Source organism: Dermacentor andersoni, chromosome 2 (genome assembly GCF_023375885.2).
Source record: "Dermacentor andersoni chromosome 2, qqDerAnde1_hic_scaffold, whole genome shotgun sequence".
In the NCBI taxonomy this organism is placed as follows: domain Eukaryota; kingdom Metazoa; phylum Arthropoda; class Arachnida; order Ixodida; family Ixodidae; genus Dermacentor; species Dermacentor andersoni.
In genome coordinates this window covers 189,334,397-189,349,719 of record NC_092815.1, presented here as the reverse complement: position 1 = coordinate 189,349,719, position 15,323 = coordinate 189,334,397, and the positions used below count along the sequence as shown (strand labels likewise).

Below are 15,323 nucleotides of genomic sequence, written 5' to 3'. Positions count from 1 at the left end.
AAGTAAAAAACGAAAGAAACTAACACGTAGAAAGTAAGGAGAGAAATAACATAAAACACAGTTCCGTCACACTCTCTGGCACTGTCTGGGTGGTCCGGCGCACTGTACTCCAGTCGCCTCGAATTTCACAAAAGCCAGGATGATCCAATCTGCCAGCCATGTCAGCGTTAAGTCAGCGTGTCTTATCCAGCCGCGTCGCTGCATGGCCAGTTGTGATGTGATTAGCTGTAGCAGGCAGTGGCTCGCGTAGTTGGAGTACCGGATCGAGGCCAGCCGCACTTGTAGCCACCATTTGCCAGATGCGGCCTTTGAGGCGATTAGGTTTTTTTTACTAATGCGTTTTGGTGCGGATCCAAAAAAGTTGGTTGTTCGCATAGAGTTACGGCGAGGCATTTGTATTCCGATACCTTATTTTGACGACGTTCAACTGGAAGGTGGATTCGTGACCAGTGCTGTTTGTGTTTATTCCCATCCACTGTGTTTTTTCAGTGTTGAAACTGAGCTGGTCGTTTCCTGCAGCTCGGGAACAGATGTCAAGTTGGTGCTGGAAGTCAGGTGATGATTCTGCTAGCAGCACGGTATCATCGACGAATGTCAGACATAAAATTTTGGTGTATTCTTCTTGCTTGTCAGTTATTGAGGACAGTCGGAGGCCTGGTCCCTCATTGTCTGATGTTTGGAGTATTTGTGTGATGTATAGATTAAATAACGTTGGGGACAAAGGGCATCCTTGTTTTAGTGCTGTCTTTTGCTGGACTTTCTTCGACCTAAGTTCGTGGAGTGTGTACACTGCTCTGCAGCTGTGTATAGGTCCTTGAGCATGTCTATGCTTTTGCATTCTAGTCCGATGGCCAGTGGTTTTTGCCAAAGCCTCGATTAGGGGACACCGTCATAGGTTTTTCTATTTCAGAGAACGCCAGATATAACTTTCATTTTCCTTTATTTATTATTCCTGTAGCCCGGGTGAATGTGAATATATGATCATTTGTTCTGCGGTTTGGTCTGAAACCATTTTTAGATTTTATGGTTATGTTATTTTATTCACAGAACTTCTGTAGTCTCCGGTTAAACATAGCGGTGAAAAGTTTTTGGACATTTCTCAATGCAGATATCTGGTGGTATCCTATCCTATATCTGGCGGTAAGCATGTAGTTGTTCAATTCGTTTTCTTTTGCCCTTATGTATGAGGACCACTTTTGCCTCTTTCATTGCTGGTGGGCTTTGGCTCGATTCAAGGATGTTGTTAAAGTAGTGTCGTAGTCCTTCGCTTGCTTTTGTCCTTAGTACTTTTAGGAATTCGCTGAGGGTGTGCCAATGTTGTCACGCGTACGTCACCGCCTTTAACGTTGGCTTGAGCAGGAAGAATGAACACATGAACACCAGGTATGATACCAAGACAACGTTCATTGTATGGGAACTTTAGATTGCTGTAACAGAAGTTAAAAATACACTTATCGCACACGGAATGCGTCCTCCCTAACTACGTTTTGCATTCACACCTCCCCCTCACCCCTCGTGCTTAATCAACGTCTGTGGGGCGATCGTTTGTACGCTAGCGTCGGGCCACTTACAGTACCGGTTATATGTCCCTCGCGCATGTCTTCGCCACCCGGTCGGTGGTCCGTCCCTCCACCCGGTCGTGATCAGCCGTCGCTGGTGTACGACGTGTCCGGCGTCCTGGCTGACGTGATGAAGGCACAACGCTCGGGAGGGGTCGCGCTCTGCCGGAGCGCGATAAGCCCCGATGATATCACCGGGACATGTTGCTTTCTTGGTGCTGCGCACATTGCTCTAAGTAAATTGTAGCTATATGCAACGCTCCTCACGCGCTAAGCGTCTCGAACGCTGGCTTGGCCGTGATGACTCCTTTTCAGGCATGCGTGAGTGGCCTATTGGTTAGAGCATCAGGCTTTTGTCCTGGGGTGCAAGAGATCGGAACCTGCCATCAGAAATTTTAATGTGATTGGAATTCTTTAGGTACTTCCCCCACTTTTTAGGGACTGTCTCTCTGTTTGGGCCTCTAACCGCTTAACCACCAACTTGTGTCACTGGGTAGGCTATCCGTCTAATCAGGAGAACAGTGCACTGTCGCGCTGAGCGAACCCGGTTTGAAACCAAAAATAGGACCAACTTGGATCTCTCGGTAAGTTGCACTGGACACTTGTTGGTTTCCAATGACAAAATATTATTTCAATTTAACCGGTGCCCAGCGCAAAATGAAATGGCGGTATATATCATAGGATGATCTTTTCTGTATATATTGTCCCGTATACCCTGCTGGAGTATACAAGCTGAATGAAGATACAGGCGGTTGCACTTTACGAAAGCGTAAGCGGCGACGCGCGCTGCCGAGACGAACTTCGTTCTCCTCTTCTTCAGTCCCTTGCTCCGCCACACTATGTGGCATTACCCTCTCTTCAAAAAAAAAAAGATGGAAAGCATACATAGGCTTGACCTGAGAGCGCCGAGATGCTCTAGGGCGAACACATAGGCTATAGTCACAATCACTGCGGTGTTCGATATAGTCACAAGGCACTGATGGACGAGCAACAAGAAAAACTAACCGAAGCGGCTGAAAACGTCGAATATTAGGGGCTATAGTACGGTTTAAACCGCACAACGTGCACAATCTCAGATTGCGGTTGTCGGCGTCGGGGAGGCTGGCTTCCGTCAGGAAGGACTTCATAATTCACGTCACTAATTCGCTGCAACACTCTGTAAGGTCCGAAGTAGCGACTCAAAAGCTTCTCGGACAGTCCTTTTCGGCGCACGGGAGTCCAGACCACCAGGTTGGAACTCGACATATCGATGGCGGAGATTGTAACGGTGCGCATCGATGCCCTGTTGTTGCTTTATGTGCACTCGGCAAAGCTGACGGGCTTCTTCCGCGCGTCTCCGGACCATGCCATCGAGCTCTGGCGAGCACTGCTGCTGATCCTTCAGGACCCTGCAGCACCACCCGTCGGCGATCGGCTCCGCGACAGCCACAAGCGTCATGACGCTTGTGGCTGTCGCTACTGACGCTACTTAGCTGCCTCCAGGACGTTCATTAATAATACGGAGGCAGCCTTACCCTTCCCCTTTTCCAATATCACCCCTCCTCTTTCCACCGCAGCGTCTTCGACGCATTTTAATGTGGAATAAACGTGGTTTCATTCATTCATTCTTCCGCGCGTTGCACGAAATGTTCGGCATCTTGGGCGAGGTCGAGATGATCGATATTGTCGCACGGCAGCATTGCTTCTAACATGGTCTGAACTTCACGGCCGTAAACGAGGTAAAACGGCGTGAAGCGTGTTGTTTCTTGCGTAGCAGTATTATAGGCAAACGTTACGTAAGGGATTATCTCGTCCCACGTCTTGTGCTGTACGTCTACGTACATAGCATGTCAGTCATTTTTGTTCAGTCGTTCGGTCAAGCCGTTTGTCTGCGGATGATAGGCAGTTCTCCTTCGATGGGTCGTGCAGCTGAGTTTAAAAACGTCTTCAATGAGCTGTGCTGTAAAGGCTTTGCCTCGGTCTTTGATGACGTGCGATGGGGCGCCATGCCGTAGGACGATGCTCTGTATGAAAAACTGGGCAACCTCGGAAGCTGTGCCTCGAGGCAGCGCCTTTGTCTCAGCATACCGCGTTAAATAGTCCGTGGCGACGATTATCCACCTGTTGCCAGAAGATGACAGTGGAAACGGGCCCAGAAGATCCATGCCGACCTGGCCGAAAGGTTTGGCAGGTGGGACAATCGGATTCAGCAATCCCGCAGGCTTCACAGCTGGCGACTTTCGGCGCTGGCATTCACGACAGGCTTGGACGTACCGCTTAACACACTAGGCGAGTTTCGGCCAGTAGTAGGATTTGCGCACTCTATCAAGCGTTCGCGTAAAACCGAAATGGCCAGACGGAGGCTCGTCATGACAGGCGAGCAAAACTTCGGCACGGAGGTCTGCTGGAACGACCAAAAGGTAGGTCTTGTTGGTGGCAGCGAAGTTCTTGCACAAGACGCCATGTCGTAAACAAAAAGACGACAATCCTCGAGCGATATGCCGGGGTATTGATGGGTTTCGTCCTTATAGTTGTTCGAATATAGGCCGTAGTGCGTCGTCTGCGCGCTGCCGTGTGGACAAATCAGTACCGCTTGCGGCCCCAAGAAAAGCGCCGTCGTCCTCAATGTCGTGGTCAGTAGTGTCGATCGGGGCGCGCGAGAGTGCGTCAGCGTCTTCGTGTATGCGGCCCGACTTGTACACGATGGTCACGTCGTACTCCTGCAAACGTAGACTCCACCGTGCCAGTCGTCCAGAAGGGTCCCGGAGATTTGCAAGCCAGCATAACGAGCGATGATCAGTTACAACTTTGAATGGGCGGCCGTAAAGGTAAGGTCGAAATTTGGCCAGCGCCCATACGACGGCAAGACACTCTTTCTCCGTGGTGGTGTAGTTGGTCTCTGCACGCGATATTGTGCGACTTGCGTAGGCGATCACTCTTTCAATACCTTCCTGCCGTTGTACAAGCACCGCACCAAGACCAACGTTACTGGCGTCTGTATGAACTTCCGTGTCCGCCTCGTCGTCAAAGTGGGCCAAAACTGGTGCTGACACCAGACGTTGTCGGAGCTCGGTGAAAGCGGTCTCTTGCTCTGAGCACCAGACGAACGATACATCGTCCGCCATCTTTGAAAAATTTTCGATGAAACGCCGGTAGTATGAGCAAAGGCCCAGGAAGCGTCGGACACCTTTCTTGTAAGTCGGTGTTGGAAACGAGGCTACAGCGGCAGTTTTCGCGGGATCGGGGCTAACGCCTTCCGCGCTGACCACGTGTCCGAAAAGCATCAGCTCCTTGTAGCCGAAATGACACTTGTGAGGCTTAAGGGTGAGGTTAGCCGATCGGATGGCTTCGAAGACTTGCCGCAGTCGCTTCAGGTGGTCGTCAAATGTCGCCGAAAAAACAACCACGTCGTCGAGATAGACGAGGCAGCTTTGCCACTTCAGACCAGCGAGAACGGTGTCCATCATTCACTGGAAAATTGATAGTGCCGAACAGAGACGGAAAGGAAGTACTCTGAATTCGTCAAGGCCATCTGGAGTGACGAAAGCAGTTTTTTCGCGGTCTCTTTCATCGACCTCAATTTGCCAGTAACCGCTCTTTAGATCGAGAGACGAAAAATACTTAGCTCGCCGCAACCTGTCTAAAGAGTCATCGATACGTGGTGGTCGGTACACGTCCTTCTTGGTAACATTGTCGAGGCGTCGATAATCAACACAGAAACGAAGCGTTCCTTCTTTTTTCTTGACTAGAACGACCGGGGAGGACCACGGATTGTGCGAAGGCTGAATGACACCATCATCTAGCATCTCCTTCACTTGGGCTTGAATTGCCTCACCTTCTTTCGCCGAGACACGATAAGGCTGTTGTTTGATGGAACGTGCGTCGGCGGATGTCGTTATTCGGTGCTTCGTGATTGGCGTTTGGCCCACGTTAGTAGCCCGAGCGAAGGACGCTCGGAATTCTTTCAAGAGTTCCTGCAGTGCGCTCTTTTGGTCGTCCGTTAGCTCGGAGTTTACATCGATGTCTGAGCGAACCGTCGTCTTTGCCCACCTCAGAAGCAAAGCACTCGACGATGTCCGTTGATGGTTCGGCGTAGGCGATGGCAGTGCCACGAAAAATGTGCCGATGCTCAAAGGTATACAAAGTTGGTAACGGGGACCGTTGTCTGGCTCTTACGAAGTTCCACAAGGCTTCGCGCTACACAAATACCTTGTGCCAGCAACATAGAAATGTTGCCTTCTAAAATGGCTTCACCGTCTTGTAGCTCGTCGGACTTGACCGGAACCGTAACACTCGCACGCGGTGGTATTGTGATGCTCTCGTCCGAAACACGAAGTGCGGATCTGTGTCCAATGGCGTCGGTCTGTGTTGCCCTTTGTGCCGAGAAAGTGATGCAGCGCTCACGGAGGTCAATAATGGCGCCATATTCCCGGAGAAAGTCCATCCCAAGAATTAAATCGCGGGAGATGTAGTGTTGGTCAGCAGAAGAACGAGACAGATGTTAACCCATATCACACCAGACGCAAGACTCTTTATTCATGCGAGCACCCATATATATACCCGGGCAACAGTGGTGCCATCTCTCTATGGCTTTGATAGTTATGCAACTAAGGGCACCTAGTGTCGCCCTACGACACTACATCTACCTCTTCCTTAATACAGACATATTCACAAGCCAGTCAATGTTTATATCCAAGCACATAGTCCTGCAACCTTGCCGGTGGTCTTCTGTCTCTTGTAGACCGACGAAACGCTGGCGGCTCGCCAGCAGTTTCGATGACAACGGAAGCACTGTCACCATCTTCTGAAGCAAGGCTTGCATGTACTGGACCCTGTGGCTGTGAAAGATCTGAAGATATCGAAGGGGATAGCTCCAACTGCCCAGAGGTTCTGCCAGGTGACCGTGGACTTGGCAGCGAAGAGGCTTGTGCTCCGTGTAGCGGCGCAGCTTGGTTGTCGTCATCCCACCGTACCGCATGTTGTGGCGATGCTCCCGTTGGGACTGCAGTCAGCTGTGAGGCATTCCAAGTTCGACCGTCTTCCAGGCAGAAGGACCAACGCCCGATGCACTTAAGGATCTTCATTGGAGGTCCAAAGCTGGGAGTACCTTTCGGACCAGGAGTTGGTTTCTCAACGCGCACATACTTCCCAACTTGGAACTGCGGTACTCGGGCTGCTCTTCGTCGGTCAGCGTACACTTTGTTTTTGCGCTGGTGCTCTTTCACCCTCTTCCGAAGTGAGGACATCTCCGGAGCGGGGTCCGTGAAGAAGCTAGAGGTGGGATGTCCGATGACGTCCAAGGATGTCCTGATGTGCCGGCCATGCAGAAGCACTGCAGGAGAAAGGCCAGTGGTACTGTGAGGAGTAACTCTGAAGATCCCCAAGTACTCTGTAACAGTGTTCTTCACTGGTCGCTGCTCTAGCAAGGCCAACTGAATATAAGATTTGAGCACACGGTTGAACCTTTCCACCTGTCCATTTGCCTGTGGGTGATACACAGCCGAGAAGCTGTGCTTGATGCCCCTGTCTTGAAGAAAGGACTCCAATTCTCGGGATGTAAATTGTGGTCCATGATCCGAGACCAGTTCGTCGGGGTAGCCTTCTCGTGCAAATATTGACAGGAGGAAGTCCATCACTTTAGTGGAAGACACATCCCTGCAGAAAGCAACTTCTGGTCATTTGGAAAAATAATCAACAACCGATATAACGAAACGGCAGTGGGCTGGTGCACGCTCAAATGGGCCCACAATATCAATAGCTATCTTGCTCCAAGGTTTATCTGGGAGGGCCACTGGCTGTAGTGGAGTGGGATAGCTTTTAGCACTTTTGTCTGCCGACTGACAGACCGTGCAGTTTCGGATGGCAGTCTACTTGTTTGTCCAGACCTGGCCACCAGTACTTTTCACGAAGAAGTTGCTTGGTCTACACAATTCCCGGGTGCGATTCATGGGCAAGCTGAATAAACGTAGCAGTCAGCTTGGCTGGAACCACAATACGCTCCGAGCGCATAAGCAGACCATCTGCTACTGACAATTCCTCCCGGACCTCATAGTAAGGAGTCAGTTCAGCAGTCAAAGATTTCTTCGCTGGCCATGATGTCTGAACAAAATGAACAACCTCCTGGAGTTTGCAATCCTCGGCTGTAGCAAGTCGAAGGTCATTGACATGAACTGAAGATTTGACCAGAGACACAACTTCCTCTTCAATCTGAAGGCCATCTTCTGTGTCTGGAACAGGCAGCCGGGACAAAGCGTCTGCTACCTTGTTGTATTCTCCACGTCTGTACTGAACTGTGAAATTGTAACGAAGCAAACGAGCGGTCCACCTTGTGATGCGGAGTGGTCGCTGTCCTGTGCTTTGTGTCGAAAGTAGAGATACTAGGGCTTGATGGTCCATTACCAACGTGAATGGTCGTCCCCAGAGATAAATGTGCCATTTCTCGCATGCTCACAGACACGCCAGGGCCTCCCGCTCTCCCGCTGAGTACTTCCGCTCCGTTTCTGTCAGAGTTCGGGATGCGAATGCAACAGTCCGAGTGTGTGGGCCGTGAGCCTGTTGTAGTACTGCTCCCAGGCCATAAGCAGACGCATCTGTTACCACAATAACAGGGAGAGTCGGATCGAACATTTGCAGTATCTTGTGCGATGATAGGAGCTTCTTTACCCTTGCAAAGCTCTTTTCGGCAGCGTCATCCCATTCAAAATGTACATCCTTACGAAGCAACCTACGCATAGGTTCTGCCTCTTCAGCCAGGTGGGGAATAAACTTAGCATAGTACTCAACCAAGCCCAAAAATGAACGCAGCATGCTTGTGTCTGTGGGGGTGGCAGCGTGAACAATGGCATCAACCTTGGCTTGAAGGGGAGCTATTCCTTCCGAGCAGACGCGATGCCCAAGAAATGGTATCTCCGACGCATTAAACACGCATTTCTCATTGAGCTTAAGTCCAGCTTCAGAGACTCGTTGAAGAACTTGCTCCAGATTTCTCAAGTGCTCTTTTTCAGTCTTGCCAAAGATAATGATGTCGTCTAGGTAGCACAGTACCCCTTTGCAGCCTTGCAGGACCGTTGTCATGAGATGTTGAAACGCAGCTGGGGCTGATGCCAGTCCGAAGCACACCCTTTTGAAACGAAAAAGGCCATCGTACGTAATGAAAGCAGTGAGGTCTCTGCTATCTGGGTGAAGCAGCACCTGGTAATAGGCAGAAGCTAAATCGAGCTTTGAAAAGAGGCGTGCTCCATTCAGAGAGTGTAGAAGCTCTTCCGTATGGGGCAAGGGAAAGCTGTCGACTACAATCGCTTTGTTAGGCTCTCTTAAGTCAACGCAGAGGCGGATACTGTCGTCCTTCTTGCGGACTACAACGATAGGAGAAACCCACTCGGAAGCGTTAACCCTTTCAATGACATCATCAGAAAGAAGACGCTCAAGCTGGTCGCTAACCGGCTTGCGCAGAGAAAGTGGCAAACGTCTGACTTTTTGCACGACTGGAGAGGCTGACGACTTTATCTTGACCTTGTGCTGAATGCCCTTGGCAAGTCCAAGGCCTGGTGAGAACAAATGGCAAAATTTTGCCCATAGCAAAGCTGGCATACCGAACTTTGGTAGACTTAGCGGGCTACGCTGTTCCTGTGCCGTTTTGGCTGCTCCTTCCAGCATGGCACCTGAACCTTCTTCGGCAGCCGTGTGCAGGCAACGTAGCTGTGCACCCACAATATGTAGCTCTAGAGCTTGCACAGCGTGCAGACCAAGAAGAGAAGTCCCTCCGGGTGCGACATGAATTGCTATAACGGCCGTTTTTTCCTTGTACGAGATTCCGGCTTTAAATTGTCCCAGCACAGGAATCTTCCGGCGTTGGAAGTCCAACAAAGTAAGTTTAGAGCTGGTCAATTGTATGCTGTCTTCGAACACGCTTCGAAATTCTTGTTCCCGTATAATTGACACAGCGGATCCAGTGTCGACCAAGAACTTCACAACGCGCGGTTGCGATTTGGAGTTGACTGGCGTGACTGCCACTTCAATGTAGACACCTGTGGGCTTATCTTCGTAAACAGTGAGAATGCTGATGGCGTCTGACGTGTCCTGTTCAGAAACTACTTCGCGGACGCGAGCCGGGCGTCGTCCTCGTGCGCTGCGGCCGCTACGGCAGACTTGCATGAAGTGACCACGGCGGCCGCATGCGAAGCAGGTCTTACCGCGAGCGGGGCACACAGACGGCTCGCAACCTGCTGTGCCGCAATTACCGCAGACACCTGAAATTCCTCTGTACGGAACAACGGCAGTGGCCGTGTCTGAAGTTAGCGGGGCAGCATGACGAACGCGGGCTTGACTTGGGACGCGCGTGTCATTGTCGCTGAAACGCCGGTTATCTTGTCTGGCCATTCCAAAAGCGTCACGTTGGCGTGGCTGTTGTATGATGCGCTGAATGGGGTTAGCAAAGGCTTCAGACTCGAGCTGAGCTCGCTCACGAAGTAGCGCATATTCGACGGCACGGTCGAAAGTCGGTGCGTCTCGTTCCAATAACAATCGTGAACGTAACTGCGGAGATGCAACGCCAGTGATGAACTGCTCGCACATGTTTTCGTTTGCTTGCTCACCGAAATTGCAAGAGGCAGCCAGTTCTCGAAGCGCGAGGGCGAAGTCAGAGATGGACTCACCGTGTAGCTGACGGCGTTGGTGGAAGTGGTTGCGTTCTAGCCGAACGTTGTGCGTGTCGGCGAAATGTCGAGCCAGCGTCTCGCGGGCCACGTCGTATGCGTCTGGGGAACTAGTCTCTGTGTCGTCTTGCTCGGAGAGCGCGGCTGAAGCAGCTTCGTTCGGCGCAGTTGGCGATGGGAGTGCATCGAAAATGCGTTGTCCTTCCGGCCCCAAGCAGTGTAGCAAAAGAGCTCGGCGGCGGGGCGCAGGCAGGTCGGCAGCTCCAGACGCGAGAAGAAAATTCTCGAAGAGGCGTATCCAGCGGGGCCATGGAATGGCTGGAGTTCCCGGGGTGGCGAGGAATAGCGGCGGCGGCGAAAGTGCAACGGATCCCATCCTCGTCGCCAAATTGTAGTGTTGGTCAGCAGAAGAACGAGACAGATGTTATCCCATATGACACCAGACGCAAGACTCTTTATTCATGCGAGCACCCATATATATACCCGGGCAACAGTGGTGCCATCTCTCTATGGCTTTGATAGTTATGCAACTAAGGGCACCTAGTGTCGCCCTACGACACTACGACACTCGCGTAGAACTAGACAAATGGCGAGAAAAGCAGCCCTGCGAATTTCTACTCTGGCCGTGCATAGGCCAAGCGGTGTGACGACGTGGCCACCTGCCGTACGAACTGGTGCCCCGTTCCAGGGCAACGTAACTTTTTATGCGAAGCATATTACTAGAGCTCAACCCACCTCCTCAGGCGCGGCGGTGTCGCCTTCAATACCACGTGACACCGCGACGTCACGACAGAGGAGAAACGGGGCTCCAACTCGCGCCGTCGCTCGCGGCGTCGCGGCGGTATATAAGCAGCTGCGCTTGTTTCTAGGTGGCTTTGGCTCAACTCTTGCCAGATGGGCTGGGTGGGAATCGAACCAGGGTCTCCGGAGTGTGAGGCGGAGACGCTACCACTGAGCCACGAGTATTTTTTTTTTCTTTATTGCACTGAGCCACGAGTACGATGCTTCAAAGCGGTACAAAAGCGCCTCTAGTGAATGCGGTGTTGCCTTAGAAACGAGCTGTTTCTAAGGCTCAGGCGTGCGTCGCTTGCTCAGGCGCACATTTCGTTGCCGCGCCGAACGCTGCGTTGCTCGACGCTCACCGCGTCCAATGCGGGGCGCGTAGTCGCTGCGCAAGGCCCATTGTCTTACACCCCTTGGCGGGTCGACGGGAACGCTGTCGCGTTCCACTCTTGAAGGCGAAGCAGAGTAACGCATGAGTTGTGTCTTCGTCTAGCCGAACCAAATATAGCCAAGCAACAGCAGTTCACCAGGCTAAACAGTGGTTCAACAAGTAAAATAAAGGCTAGTATGCTTCGCATCCTGGGCTTAACCTTAGCTAAGCCACAGCCATTTTTTTTTAAGAACGCTCGCCAGTTTTCCACTAATAATAGAGTAATCGGCGCCGGTATCTACAAGTGCACTCATTTTTCTGCCGTCGATCAACACAGGTATGTCCAGTGAAATCTTGTTCGCAGAAAGTGGTTCTCGCGTCATCGTGTTTTCGTTCTGCGGTTGGCACGATACGAGGTCTTGAGCGCATCGAGTATCAGCGGCCCCGCCTCGGAAGGTCGCTGACGTCAGTTTTCCCGGCGTGTACTTGGGGATCGCCCTTGCGTCGTCCTCGAGGTGGTATCGCGAGCAGGTAAATATCGCCGCGGTGAGGGTGAGCGTGACTGCCGCTGCGATGGGCCCGGCCTGCGCTGCTGTTCGAGGAATTCTGCGATGTCGGGTGGCCTTTGGCCGAACCTAGGTCGAGATGAATCGACAGAAAAACCTCGCAGTCCTAGTCGTCGGTAGGGGCACTCCCGATACACATGACCAGCTTCGCCGCAGTGGTAGCACAGCAGTCGTCGATCGGGTACTCACCAAACCTGTGATTTCCTTGCGGGTATTCGGCGATCGTCGAAGTACGGTAGCGGAGTTGTCGGAGCGGCTTGCGCCGATTGCAACGCGACTGGCGGCGCCACATAAGTAGGTGCAAAAGCTTGGACGGGGCGGGGCTCATTAAGGTTTCTGCGTTAGTCTTGCTCCGGGATTCGCTTGGCAAAGGTGGTGCTTCACTGCTGGAAAGAGGTGCCTGCAGTGCCTGCTGTACTTCTTTGCGTACGACGCTGGCGAGGGAGCTGACTGGAGGTGGCGACGTACTGTGGTGCTTCTGCAGCTCGTCGCGAACCACTGAGCGAATCAGCTCGCAAAGCAAGGCGACGTCGCACCTGAAGCCTACCGGCGTATCCGGAGTACAAGCGGCATTTACTTGTCGGTTGTACAAGTTCGACCGTTGCTGAAGGGTTTTCTCCATCGCGTTGGCTTCGGTGAGGAACTCCGCAACAGTCTTGGGCGTATTCCGAACAAGACCGCCGAAGAGCTGCTCCTTTACGCCTCTCATCAGATGACGCACCTTCTCTTCCGACATGCTCGGATCGGCACGCTGAAAGAGACGCGTCATGTCCTCCACGTACATCGTGACGCTCTCATTGGGCATTTGAACACGTGACTGAAGGGCCCGCTCTGCTTTTTCCCGGCGATCGGGGATGGAGTAAGTCTAGTAGCTTGCGCTGGTACTCAGGTCAGGATGACAGGGCACTGTCGCGGTTCATAAACCACGTGCGAGCACTATCCTGGAGGCTGAAGTAGACGTTCCTGAGTTTGGCGTTGTTGTCCCACTCGTTAAACGCAGCCACGCGCTCGAGCTCCGCCAGCCAGTCTTCATCGTCTTCAAATGTGTCGCCATGAAAGGCCGTCGGCACTTGGGGGTTCAGCAGCGTTAGGTAAGTCGGTGCCACCCGTTCCGTAGAAGTCGCAGTGGTCGCAGTCATCACTTTTTTCTGGAGGTTTCCAAATTCTGGGGCGAGGCCTCGGATTCGCCTGCTTGTGCGGTGAAATGGAGTCAACTCCAACTGTGGGGTGGGGTTCTTGCTGCCCAGTGGGGTCTCCTGCACAAGTTGAGAGTACCCAGCAAGCTCCACCAAATTGTCGCGCATACCCTGCTGGAGTATACAAGCTGAATGAAGATACAGGCGGTTGCACTTTACGAAAGCGTAAGCGGTGACGCGCGATGCCGAGACGAACTTCGTTTTCCTCTTCTTGAGTCCCTTGCTCCGCCACACCATGTGGCAATATATACAGACGCGCCACTCGCGGGATATAGCGGAAGCGCCGCAAAATGGTGCTGCGTGCCCGGAAAGAAACTCGAAAGAGGAACCTGGCTGCATTCATATGAGTCTAGCAAAATGTTTTATTTCTTTTATTTGTCCATTTACTCTGGCAACTATGACACGTAGTGTCCCAAGTTGGCTGCGAACCGCCACAAACAACGGAAGGGCCGTCAGTGCGATTTTCTACTCTCTTTCGCATTTAGAAAAGGCACAGTGCACCAAGAAATGATGACTAAGTACTTGGGTTCACGATATGAAATATTATCCTTGTTTTGTTGGTTGCAGCTTGTACCGGCGCGACTATATATCGCCTACAAAAGAACACGCTGATCCGCTCGACCTGTGCGGCCGTGGTATCGGCCACTCCAGAGATCCCGCGGCACCACGGCTGGTCGGTCTAAATATACCGTGGCCACGGCAGCTACCTCTCCACGCCACCTCGCACAAATTGGTGACCCGAACGGCCCAGCCCAGCCACGCTAGGTCAGCGCACCGACTCTACCAAGGCGAGTGGCGTAGCTTCACGCGGTCCAGCAGACGTCCCGCGGTTGTAGGGTGTCCGGGAATTCTACATTGACATGCCGGACATCAGGGTCTTCCATCTGGCCAGCCACTTCCTTTTCAAGAAGGTTCCAGGCTCGGGCTGCGTTCCAGACTGCGGCTGCGTTCCAGGCTCCCGTTGCCAGAGCCCGGCCCTGACTTCTACGAGTAGTTGCGGGCAGCCGTACTTGCTCACCGCGTCACCTCGAGCGCCCAGTCTACTCCAGCTGGGGCTGCGTCACAGCAGCTCTGGCCATTCGAACCAACGCTTCATTCCGCGTCTTGCAGTCCCACATCACCAGCGTCCACCCATACCAATCGTCCCCCCAGCAAACCCCGGCCCCACCATCAAACCTCGACTCGGTCAATTAGCCTCCTCGCCAGCTCAAACACAGCTGCGCAATGACTCTTTCCAAGGAATTCACTGGGCCAAACGCAAGCGCTTTTAGCTACTCTACGGCCCGCCGTTCTCCTTTCTTGAACGTTCCCGCAAGCTTTCCCCTTTCCCTTCGGAGGCACCTCACTCGTCACCACTTCAGAGGCTGCCACACCGGCTCCAACAGGCGCAAATTTTACTCTAGTAGGCACGGCGACGCCACAAGCACAACCTTCGCGATGCCTTCAGCGACCTCCACCACCCAGATACTATCGACATTCGAGATTTTACCGCAAACAGCAGCAAGCGAGCCTTTCGATGTATCTGCTCGCACCTTCCGCGAATGCATGGCCTACCGAAGTTTTGCCGGAGCAGCTCTGCCAACTGGTTTTCTCAGCTCGAGAATCACTTCTACGTTAACAGCTTGAGTGACCAATACTTGCGCTATCTCCACGCAAGTCTCGAGCTGCCAGACGGTGCCCTTTGGCAGCTCCGATTTCTAAAGGCCCGGACATCTACGACAACTGGTAGCAGGTCGTGAATCCGCACTACGGCATCACAGTGGCTGCGCCTCGGTCGCAACCTACGCTGCCGGTGCTGCTGCCTCGTGTATCTCTCTCGGATTGCGTAACCCGAGGTACCAAAAACAGCGACTGACACTACCAACAATACTACCGAGGCCGCTGTCACCGTTGCACGCTGTCTGACGACATCGTCTTCAGCGTTGTTCCTCTCAACGGCCTCAACTCTCGGCACGCGCCACAAACCGGCCCATACGCTTCAGCTCTGCTTGCCGAGTTGCAACGCACAAGGCAACGCGCGCCTTGTGCACATATTTGAACTATCGCCTCTAGAGCCGGTGAAGAAGAAGAGGGCTCACGATCATAGAACTCGAGAAAAATAACAAGCTGGCGCTCTCGACTTGAGCGGCCGACGTAACGGCCGTTCCAGAGATCCCGCGGCACCATGGCTGACCGGCCTAAATAAACCACGGCTCTGGCGGCCACCTCCTCGTGCC

At 52.7% G+C, this 15,323-nt stretch overlaps 1 protein-coding gene across 2 annotated transcripts in view; it reads right to left on the bottom strand.

Annotated features, from left to right (window-relative positions):
* The window catches only part of LOC126540313 (uncharacterized), a 59,023-nt gene that overhangs the window by 23,573 nt on the left and 20,127 nt on the right, over positions 1–15,323 (bottom strand). The window lies entirely within an intron of this gene.